The 23,414-nt window shown below is 41.5% G+C and overlaps 2 pseudogenes; both read left to right on the top strand.

The window, feature by feature from the left end:
* The first annotated feature begins 9,196 nt into the window (after window positions 1-9,196).
* On the top strand, window positions 9,197-15,102 carry LOC149441121 (sodium channel protein type 8 subunit alpha pseudogene; annotated as a pseudogene).
* Window positions 15,103-21,981: 6,879 nt separating this feature from the next.
* Window positions 21,982-23,051, top strand: LOC149441120 (sodium channel protein type 8 subunit alpha pseudogene; annotated as a pseudogene).
* The last annotated feature ends 363 nt before the right edge of the window (window positions 23,052-23,414 follow it).

Here is a 23,414-nt window from a genome sequence, read left to right as displayed (position 1 = left end):
TAGTTGGGGACAATTGGATATTGCCATTATAAAAACAGGATGTTTAGTTATTATGCAAGTATTTATGAATGTGAGTCAAGTATTGATTTTAAAATGTGTGGGAGTTAATTCTCTGTAATTGGACATTATTCACAATGACAATAAATCTCATCTTATCTACCTGGAAAATCTTCAGGAGGCCAGACAGTGAGAGGAGCGATACATTTTAGTATGGAGCCAAAACCAATAAAAAGGAGCAGTAATCTGATGTGTGAGAGGGGAAAAATGTTCCCAACAGACGAGAGTGTGGCCATTTTGTTGTAGCTCAAAAGTAGCAATGGAGTCTCTTGTGGAGATGTGTGCGCCCAGTGTGGAGGAGGTAATAAATGTTGGTTATAGTCCTGGAACATGAATGCTTTAAAATGTTAGAAGTGCTGGAGCTAATTATATCAGGTCAGGGAAGGTGGGGGGGGGGGGGGGGGGTTTGAAGCATAAATTGTATGAAAAAAAAATAGGGCAGTGTTCCCCCCCCAAATGTTTGGTCATCGTCCAAATGTCTTCAGATCTGGTTCTCATATCCAACATCACCAATTACAGGATCCGGCTGTCTCAAGAATGATTACCTGAATTATCTAGATTGTAACCTGGGATCTGCACAGAATAAAGTCCTGAAAACTTCAAAAGATAACAGAAGGTCACCGATTATCCCAATTGTACAGAGAAGAGACAATAAAAGCTGATTTTGGATCAGGAATGTTACTGGTCCATGACCCAGGACTGACATTAACAGGTCTGTACCTTCCCTTATTTCATTATTTTAATATTAGGGTTCTATTTGTGTTACCAAAAATGTCTTAGAAAATATATATATTTCTGGATGTGCACACAAGATTTTCGAATGCTATGCTATTTGTAGATTTTTTTAGGTTAATAACTGGAGCAGAAATTAAAGGTTTAAAAAAACAAAAAAAAGCTGTGGAGAAGGAGAAAGTCAGCAAGCTTCCAAAACTAACATCTTGGCTGAAATCAGATTCCATGTCATAACCATTAGTACCGATTCCTCAAATTCATAATCTCTCACATCTACTCCTTCACCCATTCCTCCAGTTCCAGCAGAAAAAAAAAAAAAAAAAACAAAACTTCCTGATGACATTCCACAAGAGGAATCAGCTGAATCTATGATGGTAAGGAGTGTGACTGATCTGATCTAAGGCCTCTGACCGCACACAGAGAAGGAAGTTTTGCTCAAATTTAAACCAGCATGGAGTAAAAGGGGAAAAAGAAAAAAAGTATTCAATGTCTAATATAATAAAGGTAAATGCAATTTATACATGATATTGTAATAGTTTCAGTGCCATTTACTTGGTGGCCTTTTTATTACCCCTCAGAATATCAAAGGTTACTTGTTAAAAAGGAAGGATTATACAAGTCCAGAAAACTCGGAGGTCCTCTATGTATTATGTCAAGGTGGTGATTTTCCTGTCTCTCTGCATTTACTGTATCTCATCCTACACCTACAGGGAGTCCTACACCCTCGGATGTGTAGTTTTAGGTGAGGGAGATGTATTGTTTCACAATAAGCAAATCAAAAATTAAAATGTCCAAATATCTAACAGAGAAAAGGAAACCTAAGCCCCTGATGGAGCAGAATGTTCAAAATTCAGGAAATACATTGGAGCTGACAATATCGGTCAAACACACTATAGGGGTTTATAAAAGTTTTGCTATTGGGAGGTGTCTTTCCCTCATATTTCTATATTTTGTACATATTAGTGCTCCAGTTTAGTGGGTGATAGAAATGTGTAGTTTGTGGATTTCCAAACTGTTGGATTAAAACAAGTTTGCAAACGGTGGCTCAGGAGCCGGATGTGGCCTTTTGCTTGCTTTTATCTGGCCCTTTGGGCACCATTTCATTCACTGACACTAGTGACAGGTCCTCCCAATGACAAACAATGGGGCCCAATTCCTCCCAATGACAAATGGGGCCCAATTCCTCCCGATGACAAACAAATGGGGCCCAATTCCTCCCGATGACAAACAAATGGGGCCCAATTCCTCCCGATGACAAACAAATGGGGCCCAATTCCTCCCGATGACAAACAAATGGGGCCCAATTCCTCCCGATGACAAACAAATGGGGCCCAATTCCTCCCGATGACAAACAAATGGGGCCCAATTCCTCCCGATGACTAACAAATGGGGCCCAATTCCTCCCGATGACTAACAAATGGGGCCCAATTCCTCCCGATGACTAACAAATGGGGCCCAATTCCTTTCACCGACACCAAAGATAAGCAAAATGTTTATTCCAATTGATGCTGGGACATTTTCTTCTCTCAATGGCCAGTCCTGCCCCCTTTGACGTCTGAACAGTAAACTAGCCCTTTATTTAAAAAAGGTTTGAAAACACCTGATATTTGTGGTTTCTCAAAAGTCCTGCCTTCTGTACATTTTGTCTCTAGCATTCTATGACCCGGGACATAGAAATAACACTTCTGATATTTTTGAAAGTGCAGCACATTTTGAAATGGCCTCTTAAGGACTGGAAGCACAGGACTTAAAGCTGTAGCAGAACATGGAAAAACAGAAACAAAAAACAAACATGAGAAATGCCTGAGGAGATATTTGATGCACCATAGGAGTAAAGATTCTTACTTGAATATCACTCAGAACAGGAGTGCTGGCAGAAATGTATTAACAGTTTGTGATTCACCATTTTGCAGAGAATCAAATTATTGGGTCACCAAGAAATGGAAACTATTTAGGTATAACAGGCCTGATGAGACAGGAGCGTGATATCCAGGACCTGAGAATCAACAGAATAGCTCAGCAGCACACAAATCAGCAGGATAACCTCACGCACACTAGGCATCAGAAACACCACTTTTCAGGGCAGCCGGCTTAATTTTCTGCCTTTAGATGCCCTTCCATGTTAGCTGATGTGTCCGTGCACATATAGGCATTTTCAGACATTTATAGATCGATCAGGGGGGGGGGGGGGGGGAAAACAAAAACCACAGGGCAGGTAAACACGCTTAAAAACACAGATTTAGAAGAGTTGCAGTGTGCATGAGGCCTTGGGCCTTCTGTAAACAGGGAGAGTTTAATTGTAGCTGTGAATGTTATCCTGAGTGTCGTATACAGGAAGACATAGCCTTGCTTTGAGCCGTGTTCTTTATGCCCCCCTTACTGACAGTTTGAGCGATCATAAATCTTTAGTATTAGTTACAGAAGCTTTCAGCAAACTTCAGAAGGCTTTTACCAAGTTGTAACATGGAGTTTATGATACTCATTTCTCTTTGTGTCAGAGATCAGTTAGTGGCTGTGAAAATGCTGAGTAAAGACACGACTCCAATGGACAACTTCTTGCTGGAATGTCTATCAGCCTCAGCGGCCATCAAACAATGAATATTTAAGTTAGAGTTATGCTCACTGTCCCGTGTTTTTACTTTGAGGTTTTATAAAATGTTCACCGGGTACATTGAGTTGGTGGGACATAGGGAAAGCAGCTTGTTTTAGGTGTGTGACTTGCTCCGTTGGAAGCCAGGGTACAATAATTAAGATGGTTAAGTTAGATATCTTGTGCCATCTATGGCAACTCCCATTCTGTATGCTGAGAGTTCTCCTTGAACAATGGCCAGGACACCCTATGACTAAGAGCACTTGCTTGAAACACGCCAGGGTCGGGCTGTAGCTGTTTTGACGCCTTACCTCCAGCACCACAAAGGGGTCCCGGCGGCAGCTTGCAATCGGTCAGTAATCTATTTTATTTGCTTTCTTGCTGTATACATACCCATTGTGTGGAATAAACATCCTAAAAAAGGCAATATTGCACTACTGGCCTCCTCTGTTTCTTTCTGAGCTCCTGTGGGAGCCAGGTACATCCGCAGAGTGGTTACCATTTGGGAAGGCTAAGTGCAAACCGTGGGATAGCGAAGGAGGCATTGACCAGATTTGACCAGATCTGACCAGACCTTTTTGATGAGATGTCTGAAGTCTGATGTCATTATATCATACAAGTGTGCAAAAAAGGTTGCGTATCTGGTGAGTGCGCAATCTACACTTTGTCTCACCTTATCCACAAGGTGTGTCTTTTAGATACCAGAAGATCATTTGAGATCTCGTTCACGCCTGCACTCTGGACATGTTTTAGACAGTGTTTTCCTTTCACGTTTATATTGGCCACATATTCTAGTGGCACATACATAGATGCACAGTGTCACTTTATATATTTGTGTGCACTCTTACATGTTTATATATGTATTTACTGGTTTTAACAGCGCTGCACGTTTGTTTTTTATCTGTTTTAGAGGTCTTATATGGTGCCTTTTGTGTACAGCTGCTGTAATCTGGGAATTGATGGACTGGAAGGCGCTCACTTACTTTGTTTTTATCCTTGAACAATCGTCCTACTTTATTCAGCAGTAATCATGCTTTTTTTCCATATGTCGAGTACCATATTAATGTCTTGTCACTGGGGGGGATATACCAAAAACTGGATCATGCAGAATCTAGTGCAGTTGTGCATAATAACCAATCAACTTCCAGCTTTTATTATCAAAGCTTATTTGAACAAGCTGAAGTAAGAAGCTGATTGGTTGCTATGCAAGGCTGCACCAGAATCGAAGTGCTTCAGTTTTAGTATATCTTCCTCATTGTTTTTTTTCACAGGTTGGATTAAATTAAGTGTTCCACAGATAGCAAGTGCATTGTACTTCATGCATAGCAAAGGAATGGTCAATCGGCACATTCATCTCAACAATATTCTACCAAAAAAAGGACTTTGAATGCAATGTGATCAAATTGGCAGATTTTGGACTCAGAATGCACAAAGTACTCAAGCACCATCTATGTCTTGATTCATTCCATTCACAACAACTGATCAGTGTAACCTAAAATGAGGTGAACAATTTTTGCTGCCCCAAAGTATTGATGTTTGGGCCTTTGGTGTCATGGTGTACACTGCTAGTACTGGGTTCTTCCCTTGGAAAGGAGCAGAAGATCACAAGCAAATGTATATAGACTTTGCTTGGTGGCAGATAAAATAGGATCTCACCTTGGCACCAGGTAGGTGGAGAAAATTTTTAAGTCAGGCAGATGTTCTGGAACATATTGGTCCTCAAAGCTCCCAAGAGGTGCTCCGCTATGGACATTATAGAATATGTTCACCTGCTATGAAAAGCAGACATGCTTCCAAAGAACAAGGATTACAGTAATGTGTGACAAAGAATGCAAGATGTCCATTGTAGAGTTTCTATAAGTGTTGCCTCATGTCTTCTTCCAGATCATGAGATAACCTAGCATGCCTCAATTATTGTATCGGAGGTGGAAACCACACAACACCCCTTTTTATGACCTAATTAGGAGACTGGCATGTTGGATGTACTCTGGGAATTGTACAATCCTCGAGGGTAGGGGGGAAACTGGGGTGGCACAGTGTTCATGCCATCTGGTTGTAGTGTAAGGGGGCTCCAGCTGTTTGCAGGAGGTGTCATGCTTCCTCCAGAGATCAGGTAGAAACAGGAGTACCTACATTTGCATCTTCTGCACATTCTGCTTCTGACTCCTGCCCTGAAGGGGGCTTACTGAGGTAAGGCAGAGTGCAGCAGCCCCACTTTCTGGCCTTCTCCCATGCAGAGAACCTGACCCAGGTGTCATTATCTGGAGTGTTAGGAATGCAGAAGTGAGGCCAAGTCATCCCATGCTGGTTAGGATGAAAGACCAGCTGTGGGATGAGATTGCAGTGGAAGGCAGGGTTTTTCATCCCATCAAGAAGGGTATACGTGAAATGAAGCAACTTTTGAAAAAAAAGGAGGTCTTGCTCTGTGGGCTATGCAGGTGTGAGATGGGGAAACAGCTCTCATTGTTTGAACACTGGTTTGTGTGCAGTAAATTAAATGTTCAGGACTGACATTCTGCTGTTTAGCCACAAGATGCCACTGTTTTCCTAACAGCATAGATAAATATATTCATGAAGAGGTGGGGTTTTCACACAGAGTTGAGAGAACAGGAAGAAAAGAGACAGCAGCCTTGTTTGGAGGATGGTGAATGCAGGAGCCGTGTGAGCAGAGAATCTGATGGCATCCAGGTGTGAGCATCCCTCAGTAACCAGAGCTTCAGCTAAGTGAAGCTGATAGTGTCCAATACCCTGATCCTGTTCAGAGAAAGGATGATTGCTGCCAGGAATGCTGATGAGAGCAGGAGGAACAAAGCAACATGCACTGCGATACCGCATGCTTGGAGAGATTTGTTCTGTTCAGAGTCACCAGCGGATGCAAAGCAGACCTGGGTTGGTAAGATCGTGCACGCACCTCATTTCAGTGTTGGTGCCTAGAGCCTGAGGCCAGGCCTATAGTTAGTTAGGGTCTCGGTTTGTGTCAGACCACAAGTGTTATTGATCATTGCAAGGACTCCATAACTTAAAGTGACATTTCACATTGGAGAGCTGATAAAATCCTACAAACTCAAGCCAGACTGGCATTTTGCTCAGAAGGAATACTCAGTCACATACTACAGGACCAGTTATGGGAGGGGGAATACTGTATATTTGTGTAAGATTGTAAGCTGTTGTGCTGCACTGCAGGCTAGCCCATACCGTACACCCATACACTGATTCCTGCTCTGTAGGGTAATAACGGGTAAGGTGTGGCAGCTTAGTTGTGCCCGCCAGTAGATAAATTACTACACCTTCTACCATCCATCAAGAGGTGCCGTGCAGCACAAGGGTCTCAGCCTTTGGGTGAATGTAATTTTTTTGTATGTTCTCAGCAGTTGTGGTTATTTGCCACATCTAAGTAAAATTCTGTTGTGACAAAAGCTGGTGTTGGGGTTGCTTTCCTTGTTCGTGACTTCACTGTATCCTGGGGAGCCCACCCCGGTACGCGGCTTACACAGGGGCAAGTCAAGGGGAGGACCCCACCTATCTGCAGCTCCTGGACAAAAATAAGCACTACTTCCAGTCTTTGTGTTTGGAGCTTCAACTCCGTGACAGATGATTGCAGAGTGTGCACACCAGAACAAGCCAAAATTTTTACCAATGCGATACTTCATGTAAAATGTGAGTGCTATTTTAATAAAATGGAATCTCTCATTTGAACGTACTACACTATGGTGGCCTTACATGTTGTGAGTCAAACCAAGAGAATCATTATGGTGGTAATGTGAAATTTACCCCTTATGGAGTGATTGCTACAAGGAGGAGGAGCGAGACCTGAGAGAGGACTCACCATCTAGGAGGTGAAACATGCAGTTTGGCATGTTAGAATTTATGGGTCAACCCATGGGAGGTGAGGATCCATCTTTAATATCAGTGTGGTGGTGCACATTTATAAAATGCTTACAGCCCCAGGAAAGTGGGTTCACTTACTCAGCAGGAAAATAGCTATATGAACTTAAGCTTTAAAAAAACGGAAGAAATTCTGTGATTTTGTTCAGCACTATATTTTATATTTTGGCAATTTAGTACTTTTTTTTACAGTAGCACAGCACTACTTTTTGGCTGTTTGTGAACACAAATTGGTGGTTTGCAGCAGCTTCAAATTTGCTTGTTTTCTATATTAGTGGCAGCGCACAATTTATATATTCTAGGTTTGTTTGTTGAGTCTGTTGGCATCCGCCACCCTAAGCCTGCTTCACCGGTGTGCCACCGCATACAGGACAGCACTGCCCACCACAAACTGTTACTATCTGCAGGGTCATGCTGAAAATGTTTTATAAGACTTCAGCCTCAAAAAGTGGAGGCAGCTCTGGCCCTTCCTTTATTAGAACCTAGGGGCTGAGCTACTATGCAGCTTTTAGTTCCAAAAGTTAAGTGTATATTTTCCGTTTAAAATTTACAATACCGATACCTCCCTGTGCTTGTGCTCCCCAGACTGCTTGTCCACTATAACTTCTTTTCCAGCGCCACCCATTATGTAACAGTTTCCCACCCGACCACTGTACATAAATAGCCGAGTTGGGCAAGCAGCATTATGACTGGATGTACCCGTACATACTGCCAGAACCTAGGGCCGGCGATGCAATCCTGTGATGGCTGTCTCTGATATCACAGATCATGGGCTCACTGGTTGGCCCTCCCTAGCATGTGATGGCTGAATCCAATGACAGCCAAAGTAAACAGAAGCATGTGCCTATCTGCTCTCTTCCTAAGCTCAATGGGGGGGGGGGGGGGGGGGGTTGCTGCAACCTATCAGCTAAGTGTAGCTGATGCCTTTACTGTGCACCTACACAGAAAAATCACACAGTGCAGCTATCCCACTCCATTGAACCAAGCACCATCTGTACCAGTGTACCACTGACCAAAAACATTTTGGTGTCCTTAGTGGACCATAAACATTTGTCAATGTTCCAGTGCACCGCCAATATCGGTCAATCCCTTGGCCCTGGAACACAAAGTAATCAGTTTAAAAAAGGTGAACCAATATTTTGATTGTATCGAGATCAAATAAATGGTGCATAGACCAGATAGAACAGTCATTGTGTACAGCTGCTAGATACTCTGAAAGGCTCAGCAGAAATCAAACTGTACCCCTTTAAAAAACAAACCCAAATGTCCTGCAGGACCTGAGGTTTAACACCAATCTCCACTCTGAAATTTACAAAAAATTAGCTGTAGTAGGATTGCAAAATTAATTAGTCAGGATGACATGCAACATCAAGCCAATCTGAAGGAAGAGTGTAAGGGGAAGGAGATTCTCTATACAAATATGGATATTTGCCCTTTTACCAATATCACCTATAGATACATTATTGGGACGCTACCTGAATTATGTTTTTACATTTAAAATTTAGTGCCATTTACATCCATGCCCTGGGACAAGACTGAGAATACGATGGGCAATACTCAACCTTAAGGGGAGCCTCCACTCAGATGAATCTACACCGTGTACACTTGAACAATAACTCATCCAGTTAACTCAGGTCCCCATACATATGTACACCTTCACTGTTCACTTGCAATTAAATGTAAAATGCTGGACAGGTGGATGACGACAAGGCTAAGCATGCCCCCCTATCTCTCCAGGTAGATTAACAGGGCTCTACAGTGCATTTAACTTAATGCCTTGAGCTTCTGTACAGGATGGGAACCTCTGTGGTGCCGATCTATTCCTGTTGCTATGCGAGAGAACGCATGTGAAAAAAAAAAAAAAAAAAAAAAAAAGAGTGCCAACAGCATCTTCCTTGCTGCTAGAGGCCATTCCACCCCCAAAACGGGTACATGCCAACAAAAAGACTGAGTGACTGTACACGTCTGTTACACTTGGTAACCCTTCAAGTGACTACACACCATGACAGTGTAATGCCTTCATATCCTAATGAATCTAGTGACCCAAAACTGTAAACAACCAGTTATACAAATTGTGCCAGTTACTTGCACTGCACTCCTTTAAATAGCTTCAGACCAGACATGGAACAAAGTTTGACTCTTTACTTAGTGCAAAACAAGTACACATGCATGGAGAACCTTGTCCCTAGGCCCTAACTCAGGCTTGTGTACTGCCTTAGCATACCTGCAAAAAAGGTGTAGTCCAATGATAAAGTCAATGGTTATTGTCAGTGTCCACAGCTGGTGAATGCAAGGGCAGCAAGGTGTCATGCAGCCAGAGAACAAGGAGATCCATAATCTTTCCCAAATCACTGACCCTTTTTTATCTCCAGGATTAGTGGGTTGGATCCCATGAAAACCACCAAGAAGAAAACCCAGAAATTAAAAGGTTAACTATCCCTTCGGTACGGGGCAGCACCTAGCTAAAATTGCAACCCTCTTGCAAGTTTATTACATTTCCAAAAATCAGATAAATGCAAATACACAGGTTTCTACGGTTTTAAAATGAAGATATGGTAAAATGCTGCATCACACAGGTAGCAAGTGCATTGGACTTCATGCAGAGCATAGAAATGACCCTTCAGGACATCCAAGCTGGACAATATTCTGCTAATGGACTTTGAATGCAATGTCATCAAAAAGTGGCAGATTTTGAACTCCCAAGGCTTCAGGGTGCTCAAGCACCATCTATGTTTGAGTTCACTCCATACACAGCTCCTGAACTGTGCAGCTTAGGAAAATGAGGAACAATTGCTGCTGCCCCCAAGCATTGATGTGTGAGCCTTTGGTGTCATAATGTACACTGCTAGCACTGGGAGCCTGCCTTGGAAAACAATCAAAATTGTGTTCCAGTATATGGGGACTTGGCTTGGTGGCAAATCAAAAAGGATCTTAACTTGGCACAAAAGTGGAAGGAAGTTCTCTCAGGCAGGCAAATGTTGTAGGACATGTTGGCCCTCTATGCCCCCAAGAGTTGCTCTGCCATGGACATTGTAAAATACGTTCAGTGGTCATGGAAAGCAGAAATGCTTTCAGGAAAGCAAACTAGGAGTATGGTAATCTATATCCTAGTTGAAGGCAAGAATGTCTTAGTAAATCTTAGTACACTGTGGATTTGATCAAAAACCTAGCGATTTGCTTGGTGGTAAATGAAAAAAGATCTCACCTTTGCATCTGGAAAGTGGAGGAAATTCACTATTGAAGCCAGTCAGGTTCTGAGACATAGGACCTCAAAATGTTCAAGGAGGTGCTCTGCTATGGACATTGTAAAATATGCTCACCTGCTGTGGAAAGCAGAAATGCCTCCAGAAAACTGACTTGTAATATAGCTTCATCAAGTGCTGTCTTGTTTCTTCAAGATCATGAGAAACTCCAATATCAGAGCTGGGAAAAGAAAAAAAAAAAAAAAAAAAAATCACATAATATTCTTTAAAGTCACCTTTTGTTAGGAGACAGGCATGTTGGATGTACTCCGGGAATTTTACAAGCCTCATGTCCTAGGTAAGGAAACAATCCAAACTTTCTTGGATACGAAGACCAAAAATTTAGTGAAGGCCAGAACTCTTCATTCCAAGACCCAAGTCCAGAGGCATCTGTGGCATGAGATGGGACACACCAAGAAATATCTTGCTCAGTGGGTTGAAGGGCATGTGGCCAGGCTTGGGGTAAATCCTACATATGAAGAGCTGCTGCAAAATCATTTATAGTCTTTGCTGCAATCACCTGGCTACAGTGTTGGGAGTCATCTCAGAATGAGACTGACGATTCACAGACATATGTACACCTTCACTGTTGACTGGGAACAGAGGTTCCGGTGCGGGCTGCATTTTCAAAAGAAGTGCAGGGACCCTGCGTTTCCCGGGCACGGGAGTCCATTCAAATTAATGGTCTCTAACGCCCGTGCAAAAAAACACAGCCTGAAGGAACACAGATACATTTGTATTTTGGCTCCTTTTTTATTGTGCATTTTGGCATTTACGTGCATTTTCCCGCTTTTTAACCTGCTGTATTATTTTTAAGACGCATTTTGGCATGGGTTTCTTAATGTGCATTTTGACGCTTTTTTAAACACACATTTGAGTGCTTTAATGCACATTTTGGCACAGGTTGTGTTAACATGCATTTATAGTTCTTGTCCAAAAGGCGCCTGGCAGGTCTCCTGCAGACTTGTCAGAATATCTGCTTGCCATATGGGATGTACAGGATTGAATGGGGTGCACAGGATTGAATGGGGTGGTGAATGGCAAAGCAGATATTCCGACAAGCTTCAATGAACTACCATGGTGCTCCAGAGCCGTGGTAGTTCATTGAAAAACTACGAGCGCACAGCCACTAGGGCTGTCAGAACTCGTAGTTCATTTTATTCACGGAAGTCCATGAATGACGCGGCAATGTGGGCGGAGCACCGTACGGCTGCACTGTTTTCAAATTGGACAGATAATACGGGGAGACGTTACCCTGTACAATCTGCAAAAGGGAGGGGTGGCAGGCGTGGCTGCAGCTACAGGAACATGTTACATATTCCACCCTAAAAAACAGGAGGAACATGGAACATGTTCCAAAAAGGTGAACTGATCCTTTAACCCCGCTGGTGCTGATATTAGGAAGGAAGAAGCCATCTACCTCACATCACAGCAGCTGCTCACCCATATTCTCCAGCTCTGGGACGGAGATGGTCAGTGAGCTCTTCAGATCTCACCTTCATAAATTGGCCATCTCTGTAAAAGTGAATGACAGAAGGGTGTGTCCTGTGATGAGAAGTGAAGAAAATGTTCTCCGCTCCTCAGCTCCATAAACTGGCACAACTTTGCTTACATAAAAGAAAGAAGCTGGGCTAGACGACATGTTCAACTTTGAGAGACTTTGAGACTTTTGGCAATAGCACGGTTTATTTCAGATCGCTACCTCTTCTGGCTGGGATGGCTTGTTATTACCAGTCTTAAACCGCCACCCAGACTGTGATCCCAAGAAGGAGAACCCAGGAAGTCCAATGCAAGGCGATTGTGGAAACCCATCTATAGGAATCTTCTTTGTCAGCTATATCATCATCTCCTCTCCCATAGTGGTGAACATGTATATTGCTATAATCCTAGAACATTTTAGAGTTACCACAGAAGAGAGCGCAGATCCTCTAAGTGAGGATGACTTGGAAACATTCTATGAAATATGGGAGAAATTTGATCCCGATGCCACCCAATTTATCCAGTTCAGTAAACGCTCAGATTTTGCTGATGCCTTGGGGCATCCATTGAGATTTCCTAAGCCAAACACTATTGAACGTATTGCCATGGATTTGCCTATGGTGAGTGGTGACAGAATCCATTGTTTAGATATCCTCTTGGCCTTTACTAAACGTGTGCTTGGAGAGAGCGGGGAGCTAGATTTGTGGCAGCAAATGGAAGAGCGCTTTGTAGCTTTCATAAGTGTCTTATGAGCCCATCACCACCACGCTCAGGGCAAACAGGAGGATGTATCAGCTGTGGTTATACAGCAGGCCTACAGACGTCATTTAACACCACAAGGTTTTGTTTGTAGAAAACCTTCAACTAAAATGGAAAAATGGAACAAATATGGACAGAAAAGGCACCGCGTTTACAGCATCGCTGCCATCATATAACAGTAACTAAACCTGAAAAAAGGAAAAAAAAAAAAATACAAGAAGCGATGAGCGCAAAAAGACAAAACGGTCAGGGAATCCAAGTGTTGAAAAAAAAAAAAAAATTTAATTCTCATTTGCAAGCAAAGATTGTTTACTAATTAATAATATCAATGCAGATCAGCTATGGAGACATTTATCTGAAGATCAATACCAAACAATCTGCTTATTATGACATGGTTGCATTTTAAAGGCAGTGAACCACCACCTGGTTAAAAAAGGACAAAAAAAAAAAAAAACAACAAGTTGTACCGCATGTCTCCCATCAACCAATGCAATTTAGGAGAAATGACCAGAGCTGCAAGGAAGAGTTCAATTCCAGGGCAGCCAGATGGAGTTTAATTTTCTCATATTATTCTAAAAAAAAAAAAAAAAAAAAAGAAGAAAAAAAAAACACAAACACTTAGGGATGTGATTATTCAAGCAAAAACTATTTGCAATGTTACCTTAGTCAAGCAGCAAAAAAAAAAAAAAACACAAATCTGGAAAAATTTAAGAAAAAAAAAACATTAAGCCCATGCCACAATTTGATATAACTGCATAATTTTTCTACATGGGCGTCATGTGATTCGGGAGATGGGAAAATTGGGTTATTTTTCTGGCTGAATGGCCAATTCCAAAAAGAAAAAAAAAAAAAATTGCGCTCGTTCAATGCATAGAAATGACTTGTATGATGGCACGCTGTGATCAGGAATCATGCATGAAGACAAACACAAAACATCAGTTCTGTCCACTGCAGTGGGATAGCCGTAAGTTTGAGGCACTCCACTGAATACTGAACACTGTCTGGAGGCAACTTAATATATACCCTTCACCGATATTTACCAAATCTTCACACTTTTACACATCATGGTTAGGGATTAAAGCAAGACAAAGATTTGTGTGTTTAATGATTCTTTAAAATATCACTCTTGCACATTACAAACAATTTAAAAAAAAAAAAAACTAGTCCTTCTTAAGGTTTCCTTTACTGGGGTACTATAAAAGTATTGAAAAAAAAATAGCTTCTAATAATATTCTATGTCACTGTAAACCAAAATCTAAGGCTGACGACATTCTGCTTTTTGTATTGTACAATGATTTTAGTCTTCATTCTACAGAGGGCATATATTTAGCAGAAGCAAAGCTGCAATATTTAGAAAAGCCTTTCATTGACAGTAAAGATCATGGCTCTGGGATGTGTTTTGAAATCTGCTTATACTTTTGTATAGGCATTGTTCTCAGAAAAAAATTATGGTTTTGTTTCGCTCGGGACAATTCACAGCTTAGCACTTTAAAATGGCATGTTTCACTTTGTCCTCAATTTTGAGTTGCATTTCTCTGTTTCTTACAAAAAATGTTTTTGCCACCATATTTATAGTGGCAAAACTTGACAATGGTCAGAATAAAAAAGGTATAGTTCAAATGGCGAGTTTTAGGGTCCTGAAATGTAACAATGCGTTGTGAGAGGAGTTCCATTTCATATACCACGGAGGAACATTTCACATTTTCTTAATTACATTTTAGTGTTTTTTCCTTACAAGTATTAATGACTAAGAATGTTAGAGACCAGAAAATTAAGTGTATTTTTATATTCATTTTTAAGTATGGTGTGACGCCTGGCTGTTGCTGCAGTAACATTATGCAGAAAAATGAAAGCTTGCCGTGTTCTGTATGTTATTAGCTCATGCTGCTCAAAATGCTATGGAATCGTGTGATGTAAATGTGGTTGAAGAAGAAAGCCGTTTTTCGTGTGGACCTTAAAATTACCTGATATCTAGCCAAAACACAGAATGCATGAAATATACTGTACACTCATTTGTTACTAGTTCATTACTCGATTTTCTGTTGAAACCCACTTTACACTTCCAGCCGTACCTCTGTGCCAAGACAAACCCTTCCAGCCGTACCTCTGTGCCAAGGCAAACCCTTCCAGCCGTACCTCTGTGCCAAGGCAAACCCTTCCAGCCGTACCTCTGTGCCAAGGCAAACCCTTCCAGCCGTACCTCTGTGCCAAGGCAAACCCTTCCAGCCGTACCTCTGTGCCAAGGCAAACCCTTCCAGCCGTACCTCTGTGCCAAGGCAAACCCTTCCAGCCGTACCTATGTGCCAAGAGAAACCCTTCCTAGTCAACTCCAAATGCAGTGACATAGGTGAGCATTAAACTAAGGAACATCTGGAGGAACAGTTTCTAACTTCATAGCTTGTTTCTATTTATTTCTCTCCATTTACAGCTGAAATAGGATGTATTACATATCAATTCCATACATGTGTACAGGCTACGTTGTAAACAGCACAAAAAGCTGAAAAGTGTGGTTCAACTTTGAGGATATTATAAATGCTGTAAAATAGTTAATTTTGACACCTGTAAATATGGAAAATATGACAAACAAAATAGCTTCTGGTGTACGACATTGTCATCTTTATCATTTATTTTCTATTTTTAAAAAATATACCAGGTGATAATACACCTGGTGTATTTTTTAAAAACCAATAGAATTATGAGTAGTCTATATCTGGGCCTGCTGAGGACTACTGTGGCAGCCACCAGCATGGGAAAGTATCCTTTGGCTTTGCTTAGTCTCATTGTCTTTAAAAATACCTTCTCGCCCTCTTTAAAAATTGTGTCCTAAAAAAAAAAGACAAAAAACCACAGAAAATTAAACAATCTTACTTGCACAATTTCATTTCCATAATGCATGTCTTTATTCACTGGCAATTTGCCATTAAAACCAGCCAGAAAATGTGACTACTCCAGGAGGAGAAAAAAGAAAAAAAAACCTTCTATTGCAGACCTCCCCTTCCTAGCATGTCAACCTTCTCTTTGTTGGGGTGTCTAATTGCTGTCTGTGCTGGCCCAGCCCCTCTGCCTTTTCTTGCCTCTCTTCATAACCTTTTTTTATGTAGCAGTTAGGAGTGAAGGGGAATACTATAAGAGTGCCACTCGAACAGCCGAGTCTGCTGGGACTGTAGACATCACAACCAAGATAGCAGGGCCCAGCAGCAGTCCCAGGGCTTTACAGGTAAATAACATGAATAAAATGCATTGAATATACATTTATACAATTCATACAATTTATTCTATGGAAACATTTTTGTTGAAATGAATGGTTTGGTGGCAGGGTCTTGTTAGGCAAGGAAGTTTGATAAAGCTGGGAAACAAAGCACGTTTGGTTGTTGTGGCCAATGCTGTCTTCCCATCAAATATAAACTTGTATTCAGAAGCCTGCAGCTTGCTTACTAAGTGTTGTGTGGACACTCTTTATCCTAGGACCAAATGGCAGTGGTAACTCCTTCCACCAACTGCACGACAGCAGAGGACCTGCGTCCCATCAAGAGTAAACCTGGTCTCCTCCATATGGACACTACTTCTATGTCTCAGTTGCAATACTTTGGCTTTAGTTATACAAAACATTTTTTGAAGAAAAAAAAATGAAAGTTAAAAATGTTAGTACACCAGATAAAAGGAGTGAATGTCTCATTAGCATAGAGAACATTGCTACCTTTCTAGCTTATTTAATTTCCTTTTAAAAAAACGTAACCAAACTAGATCTTTTCCTTTCCCCTTATAAAACTAACTCACACATCAACCCCCAAGGAGACTTCCAATAGTACATACAGTATACATTTAATGGATGCAGGTATTACTGTATTTTGGTGATTCAACCTAAGGGACACGGATAGTTTATCGTCTGCGCTCATCTGTATCATTACATATGCTCCCAGGATAATCATGCATATAAAAAACTGCTGGATTACAGCAATCCATACAACATTGCTGAGAATATGTCCCATTGAGCAAAAATTTATAGAGGACAAACTGTAGGGGAAATATACAAACTGTTAAATTGTGGACCAGTTGGTGTTAATCTACGGTGCTTCGGCAATATTTGGTCAAAAAAAACTTACAGGAGACCTCAAAAGACTAGCCAATAGCCAGATACAAAATCTAAAAAAACAAAAAAATGAATTGTGGAACAGTGGTCCTTGTTTATCTACAGTACTTCTGCAATATGTCATGTCACATTGATCAAAGTTTATAGGAGACATCAAAAACTGTAGGGGCAAGCCACATACTTGGGGAAATGTGGAACAGTCAGTGTTCATCTACAATACTTATGCAATATGTCTCATTGATCAAAAAAATTTACATGTAACCACAGACTGTAGCCCATAGCCAGATACTAAATCTGCAAACATGGTGAATTGTGGAACAGTGGTTGTTTATCTACAGTACTTCTGCAATATGTCCAGTTGATTAAAATTTAAAGGGGGCATCGAAAACTGTAGGGGAAATACAAACTGAATTGTGCAACAGCGGGCTTTATCGTACTTCTGTAATATGTCACATTAATCATAATTTACAGGTGATCTCTAAGACTATCCCATAGCCAGATACTAAATCTACAATATTCCAAGTTACAGCTACTATCAAACCTACTGTCACCACCACCCACTCCACTAGGCACATGCTGCCACTGACCATCTCTGCCCACTATAGTGTAGTGAACAAGGACTTTGCTGCCATTGATCACTCTGAGGGCTGGGTAGGTCATCAAATATATAAACAATTTCATTCTTTGGACATCAGTAAGGTTGGCTCTGCTTCTGCAGCTCATATGAGAAATCAGGAAAAGGAGCACAAAAAAAAAAAAAAAAAAAAAAAACATAATAATAATAGATACCATTTCACTATGAAGAACAATGACAAAACCTTTCATCCAACCTCTAAACTATTGCAAGCATGGTGAGGGTGATTTCTACGCTTGCATACTTTATGCTGTATGTCTTTCCCTTACATTTCATCTAAGTTAAGAGGTAAGCCAATGATAGAACTCTCGATAGCTCCTCTCACTGTGGTGGAGCCAAGCCTTATACTTTGGAGTATTCAAGTGAAACTACAATCAGAAATGTAATACAAAAGGCCTTCTAGCTAACAATGTTAACAGTAAATACAGGATAAATAAGTGAGCGCTAAATAGAAGCAACACTAACAGCAGCTGTACACCAAAAGGCACCATATAAGACCTTTCAAAAAGGACAAGTATATCAGAGGGGTGCAGCGCTCCTAAAATCTATAAAAAAAAAAAAACACCACATAAAAAGTTTATAAGCAAATGACATAGTAAACATGACATGTGCAAATATATAGGCCACTAATTCGTGGCTAATAGTGCTGGAAAATGTGAAATACAAAAAAAAGTTCATAAAGGTGGTGATGAGATCCCAAATGATCTAAGGATGTCCTATGACGGAGATCGTGGGTCAGGTGATATAAAGTAATATGATTGCGCACTCACCAGATACGCAAATCAAATGCGCATGGATCATAGAAATCACAGGTCATCCAATATCGGATGTATCTGGTCACAGTATCTCACTCCCTGACGACACTGCCACACCTGAGGGTCACCTTGTAATGGATGTAGGTTGCTCTGAAGATTGTCCCTCGGCTTGCAGGGTAATTTTTTCTTCTTCTTGGAAACCACTATCAACTCTCACCTGCTGAACAGCGCTCATGAAGGAGGTATAAGACACACCGGGTGATAGGACGGGGACAGGCAGCCAAAGTCCACACAGCCAGGTGACACTTCCCCGGACCATCCACTCTCATACAATTCATCAATCCGACCGCAACGTCACCAAAAAAATTGCCCTGCAAGCCGAGTGACAATCTACAGAGCAAGCTACATCCACTACAAATGTCCTGCAGGACCTGGAGGTTTAAACACCAATCTCCACTCTGAGAGTTACGAAAAATGAGCTGTAGTAGGATTGCAAATTAGTCAGGATGACATGCAACATCAAGCCAAATCTGAAGGAGGAAGAGGTGTGTAAGGGGAAGGAGATTCTCTAGATAGATATGGACATTTGCCCTTTTACCAATATCACCTATAGATACATTAGTGGTACACTACCTGAATGATGATTTTACATTTAAATTTAGTGCCATTTACATCCATGCCCTGGGACAAGACTGAGGATGCGATGGGGAATACTGAACCTTAAGGGGAGCCTCCACTCAGATGAATCTACACCGTGTACACTTGAATAACTCATCCAGTTACCTCAGGTCCCCATACATATGTACACCTTCACTGTTGACTTGCAATTAATGGAAAATGCTGGACAGGTGGATGAGGACAAAGGCTAAGCATGGCGCCCCCCCATCTCTCCAGGTAGATTAACAGGGCTCTACAGTGCATTTAACTAAATGCCTTGAGCTTCTGTACAGGATGGGAACCTCTGTGGTGCCGATCTATTCCTGTTATGCGAGAGAACGCATGTGAAAAAAAAGAGTGCCAACAGCATCTTCCTTGCTGCTAGAGGCCATTCCACCCCCAACGGGTACATGCCAACAAACAGACTGAGTGATTGTACACTTCTGTTACACTTGGTAACCCTTCAAGTGACTACACACCATGACAGTGTAATGCCTTCATATGCTAATGAATCTAGTGACCCAAAACTGCATTCCTTTAAATAGCTTCAGACCAGACATGGAACAAAGTTTAACTCTTTAGTTAGTGCAAAAACAAGTACACATACATGGAGAACCTTGTCCCTAGGTCCTAACTCAGGCTTGTGTACTGCCTTAGCATACCTGCAAAAAAAGGTGTAGTCCATCAATGATAAAGTCAATGGTTATTGTCAGTGTACACAGCTGGTGAATGCAAGGGCAGCAAGGTGTCGGGCAGCTGGAGAACAAGAGATCCCTAATCTTTCCCAAATCACTGACCCTTTTTTATCGCCAGGATTAGTGCGTTGGACCCCAAGAAACCCACCAAGAAGAAAACCCATAAATTAAGGTTAACTATCCCTTCGGTACGGGGCAGCACCTAGCTAAATTGCAACCCTCTTACAAGTTTATTACATTTCCAAAATCAGATAAATACAAATACACAGGTTTCTACAGGTTTAAAATGAAGATATGGTAAAATGTTGCCTCACACAGGTAGCAAGTGCATTGGACTTCATGCAGAGCATAGAAATGATCCATCAGGACATCCAGGCTGGACAATATTCTGCTAATGGACTTTGAATACAATGTCATCAAAAGTGGCAGATTTTGAACTCCCAAGGCTCCAGGGTGCTCAAGCACCATCTATGTTTGAGTTCACTCCATACACAGCTCCTGAACTGTGCAGCTTAGGAAAATGAGGAACAATTGCTGCTGCCCCCAAGCATTAATGTGTGAGCCTTTGGTGTCATAATGTACACTGCTAGCACTGGGTGCCTGCCTTGGGAAACAATCAGAATTGTGTTCCAGTATATGGGGACTTGGCTTGGTGGCAAATCAAAAAGAATCTTAACTTAGCACAAAGTGGAAGGAAGTTCTCTCAGGCAGGCAAATGTTGTAGGACATGTTGGCCCTCTATGCCCCCAAGAGTTGCTCTGCCATGGACATTGTAAAATACGTTCAGTGGTCATGGAAAGCAGAAATGCTTTCAGGAAACCTAACTAGGAGTACAGTAATCTATATCCTAGTTGGTAAGAACGTCTTAGTAAATCTTAGTACACTGTTGATTTGATCAAAAATCTAGCGATTTGCTTGGTGGTAAATGAAAAAAGATCTCACCTTTGCATCTGGAAAGTGGAGGAAATTCACTATTGAAGCCAGTCAGGTTCTGAGACATAGGACCTCAAAATGTTCAAGGAGGTGCTCTGCTATGGACATTGTAAAATATGCTCACCTGCTGTGGAAAGCGGAAATGCCTCCAGAAAACTGACATGTAATATAGCTTCATCAAGTGCTGTCTTGTGTCTTCCAGATCATGAGAAACTCCAGTATCAGAGCTGGAGATGGAAAAAAATCACATATTCTTTAAAGTCACCTTTTGTTTGGAGACAGGCATGTTGGATGTACTCCGGGAATTTTACAAGCCTCATGTCCTAGGTAAGGAAACAATCCAAACTTTCTTGGATACGAAGACCAAAAATTTAGTGAAGGCCAGAACTCTTCATTCCAAGACCCAAGTCCAGAGGCATCTGTGGCATGAGATGGGACACACCAAGAAATATCTTGCTCAGTGGGTTGAAGGGCATGTGGCCAGGCTTGGGGTAAATCCTACATATGAATCATTTATAGTCTCTGCTGCAATCACCTGGCTACAGAGTTGGGAGTCATCTCAGAATGACACTGAATATTCACAGACATATGTACACCTTCACTGTTGACTGGGGACAGAGGTTCCGGTGCGGGCTGCATTTTCAAGTGCAGGGACCCTGCGTTTCCCGGGCACGGGAGTCCATTCAAATTAATGGGCTCTCACGCCCGTGCAAAAAACACAGCCTGAAGGAACACGGATACATTTGTATTTTGGCTCCTTTTTTTATTGTGCATTTTGGCATTTACGTGCATTTTCCCGCTTTTTAACCTGCTGTATTATGTTAAGACTCATTTTGGCATGGGTTTCTTAATGTGCATTTTGACGCTTTTTTAAACACATTTGAGTGCTTTAATGCACATTTTGGCACAGGTTGTGTTAACATGCATTTATAGTTCTTGTCCAAAAGGCGCCTGGCAGGTCTCCTGCAGACTTGTCAGAATATCTGCTTGCCATATGGGATGTACAGGATTGAATGGGGTGTATGGCGAAGCAGATATTCCGACAATCTTCAATGAACTACCATGGTGCTCCAGAGCCGTGGTAGTTCATTGAAAAACTACGAGCGCACAGCCACTAGGGCTGTCAGAACCTCGTAGTTCATTTTATTCACGGAAGTCCATGAATGACGCAGCAATGTGGGCGGAGCACCGCACGGCCGCACTGTTTTCAAATTGGACAGATAATACGGGGAGAAGTTTCCCTGTACAATCTGCAAAAGGGAGGGGTGGCAGGCGTGGCTGCAGCTATAGGAACATTAACATATTCCACCCTAAAAACAGGTGGAACATGTTCCAAAAAGGTGAACTCATCCTTTAACCCCGCTGGTGCTGATATTAGGAAGGAAGAAGCCATCTTCCTCACATCACAGCAGCTTCTCACCCATATTCTCCAGCTCTGGGTTGGAGGATCTGGGATGGAGATATTTTACAGAGATGGTCAATGAGATCTTCAGATCTCACCTTCATAAACTGTCCATCTCCATAAAAGTGAATGACAGAAGGGTGTGTCCTGTGATAAGAAAAAAATTCTCTCCTCGCCTCCAGTTCATAAACTGGCACAACTTTGCTTACGTAAAGAAAGAAGCCGGGATAGATGACATGTTCAACTTTGAGACTTTTGGCAATAGCATGGTTTATTTCAGATCACTACCTCTGCTGGCTGGGATGGCTTGTTATTACCCGTCTTAAACCGCCCCCCAGACTGTGATCCTAAGAAGGAGAACCCAGGAAGTCCAATGCAAGGAGATTGTGGAAACCCCTCTGTAGGAATCTGTCAGCTATATCATCTCCTCTCCCATAGTGGAGAACATGTATATTGCTATAATCCTAGAACATTTTAGTGTTGCCACAGAAGAGAGCGCAGATCCTCTAAGTGAGGATGACTTGGAAACATTCTATGAAATATGGGAGACATTTGATCCCGATGCCACCCAATTTATCCAGTTCAGTAAACTCTCAGATTTCGCTGATGCCTTGAGGCATCCATTGAGAGTTCCTAAGCCAAACACTATTGAACGTATTGCCATGGATTTGCCTATGGTGAGTGGTGACAGAATCCATTGTTTAGATATCCTCTTGGCCTTTACTAAACGTGTGCTTGGAGAGAGCGGGGAGCTAGATATGTTGCGGCAGCAAATGGAAGAGCGCTTTGTAGCTTTCAAAAGTGTCTTATGAGCCCATCACCACCACGCTCAGGGCAAACAGGAGGACGTATCAGCTGTGGTTATACAGCAGGCCTACAGACGACATTTAACAAAACAAGGTTTTGTTTGTAGAAAACCTTCAACTAAAATGGAAAAATGGTGGAATATGGACAGAAAAGAAGGCACCCCTTCTACAGCATCGCTGCCATCATTTGAAAGTGTAACTAAACCTGAATAGGAAAAAAGAAATACAAGAAGCGATGAGAGCGCAAAAAGAAAAAAAAAAAAAAAAAACCTGTCAGGGAATCCAAGTGTTGGAAAAAAAATTGTCAATTCTCATTTGCAAGCAAAGTTTACTAATTTAATAATATCAATGCAGATCAGCTATGGAGACACTTATCTTACGATCAATGCCAAACAAACAATCTACTGATTATGACATGGTTGCATTTTAAGGCAGTGAATCACCACCTGGTTAAAAAGGACAAAAAAAAAAAAAAAAAAAAACACAAAAAAAAAAACAAAGGAAGTAGTACTGCATGTCTCCCATCAACCAATGCAACTTGGGAGAAATGACCAGAGCTGCAAAGGAAGAGTTTAATTCCAGGGCAGCCAGATAAAGTTTATTTTCTCATATTCTGAAAAAAAAAAAACAAAACAAAAAAAAAAAAACCACGAAACTAGTTCTGCTTAAGGTTTCCTTTACTGGGGTACTATAAAAAT

The sequence above is a fragment of the Staurois parvus genome, unplaced genomic scaffold (genome assembly GCF_062004578.1).
Source record: "Staurois parvus isolate SC_StPar_1 unplaced genomic scaffold, SC_StPar_1.0 ptg001024l, whole genome shotgun sequence".
In the NCBI taxonomy this organism is placed as follows: domain Eukaryota; kingdom Metazoa; phylum Chordata; class Amphibia; order Anura; family Ranidae; genus Staurois; species Staurois parvus.
Note: the sequence above shows the minus strand (reverse complement) of the source record. Positions and strands in the feature narration are given on the sequence as shown.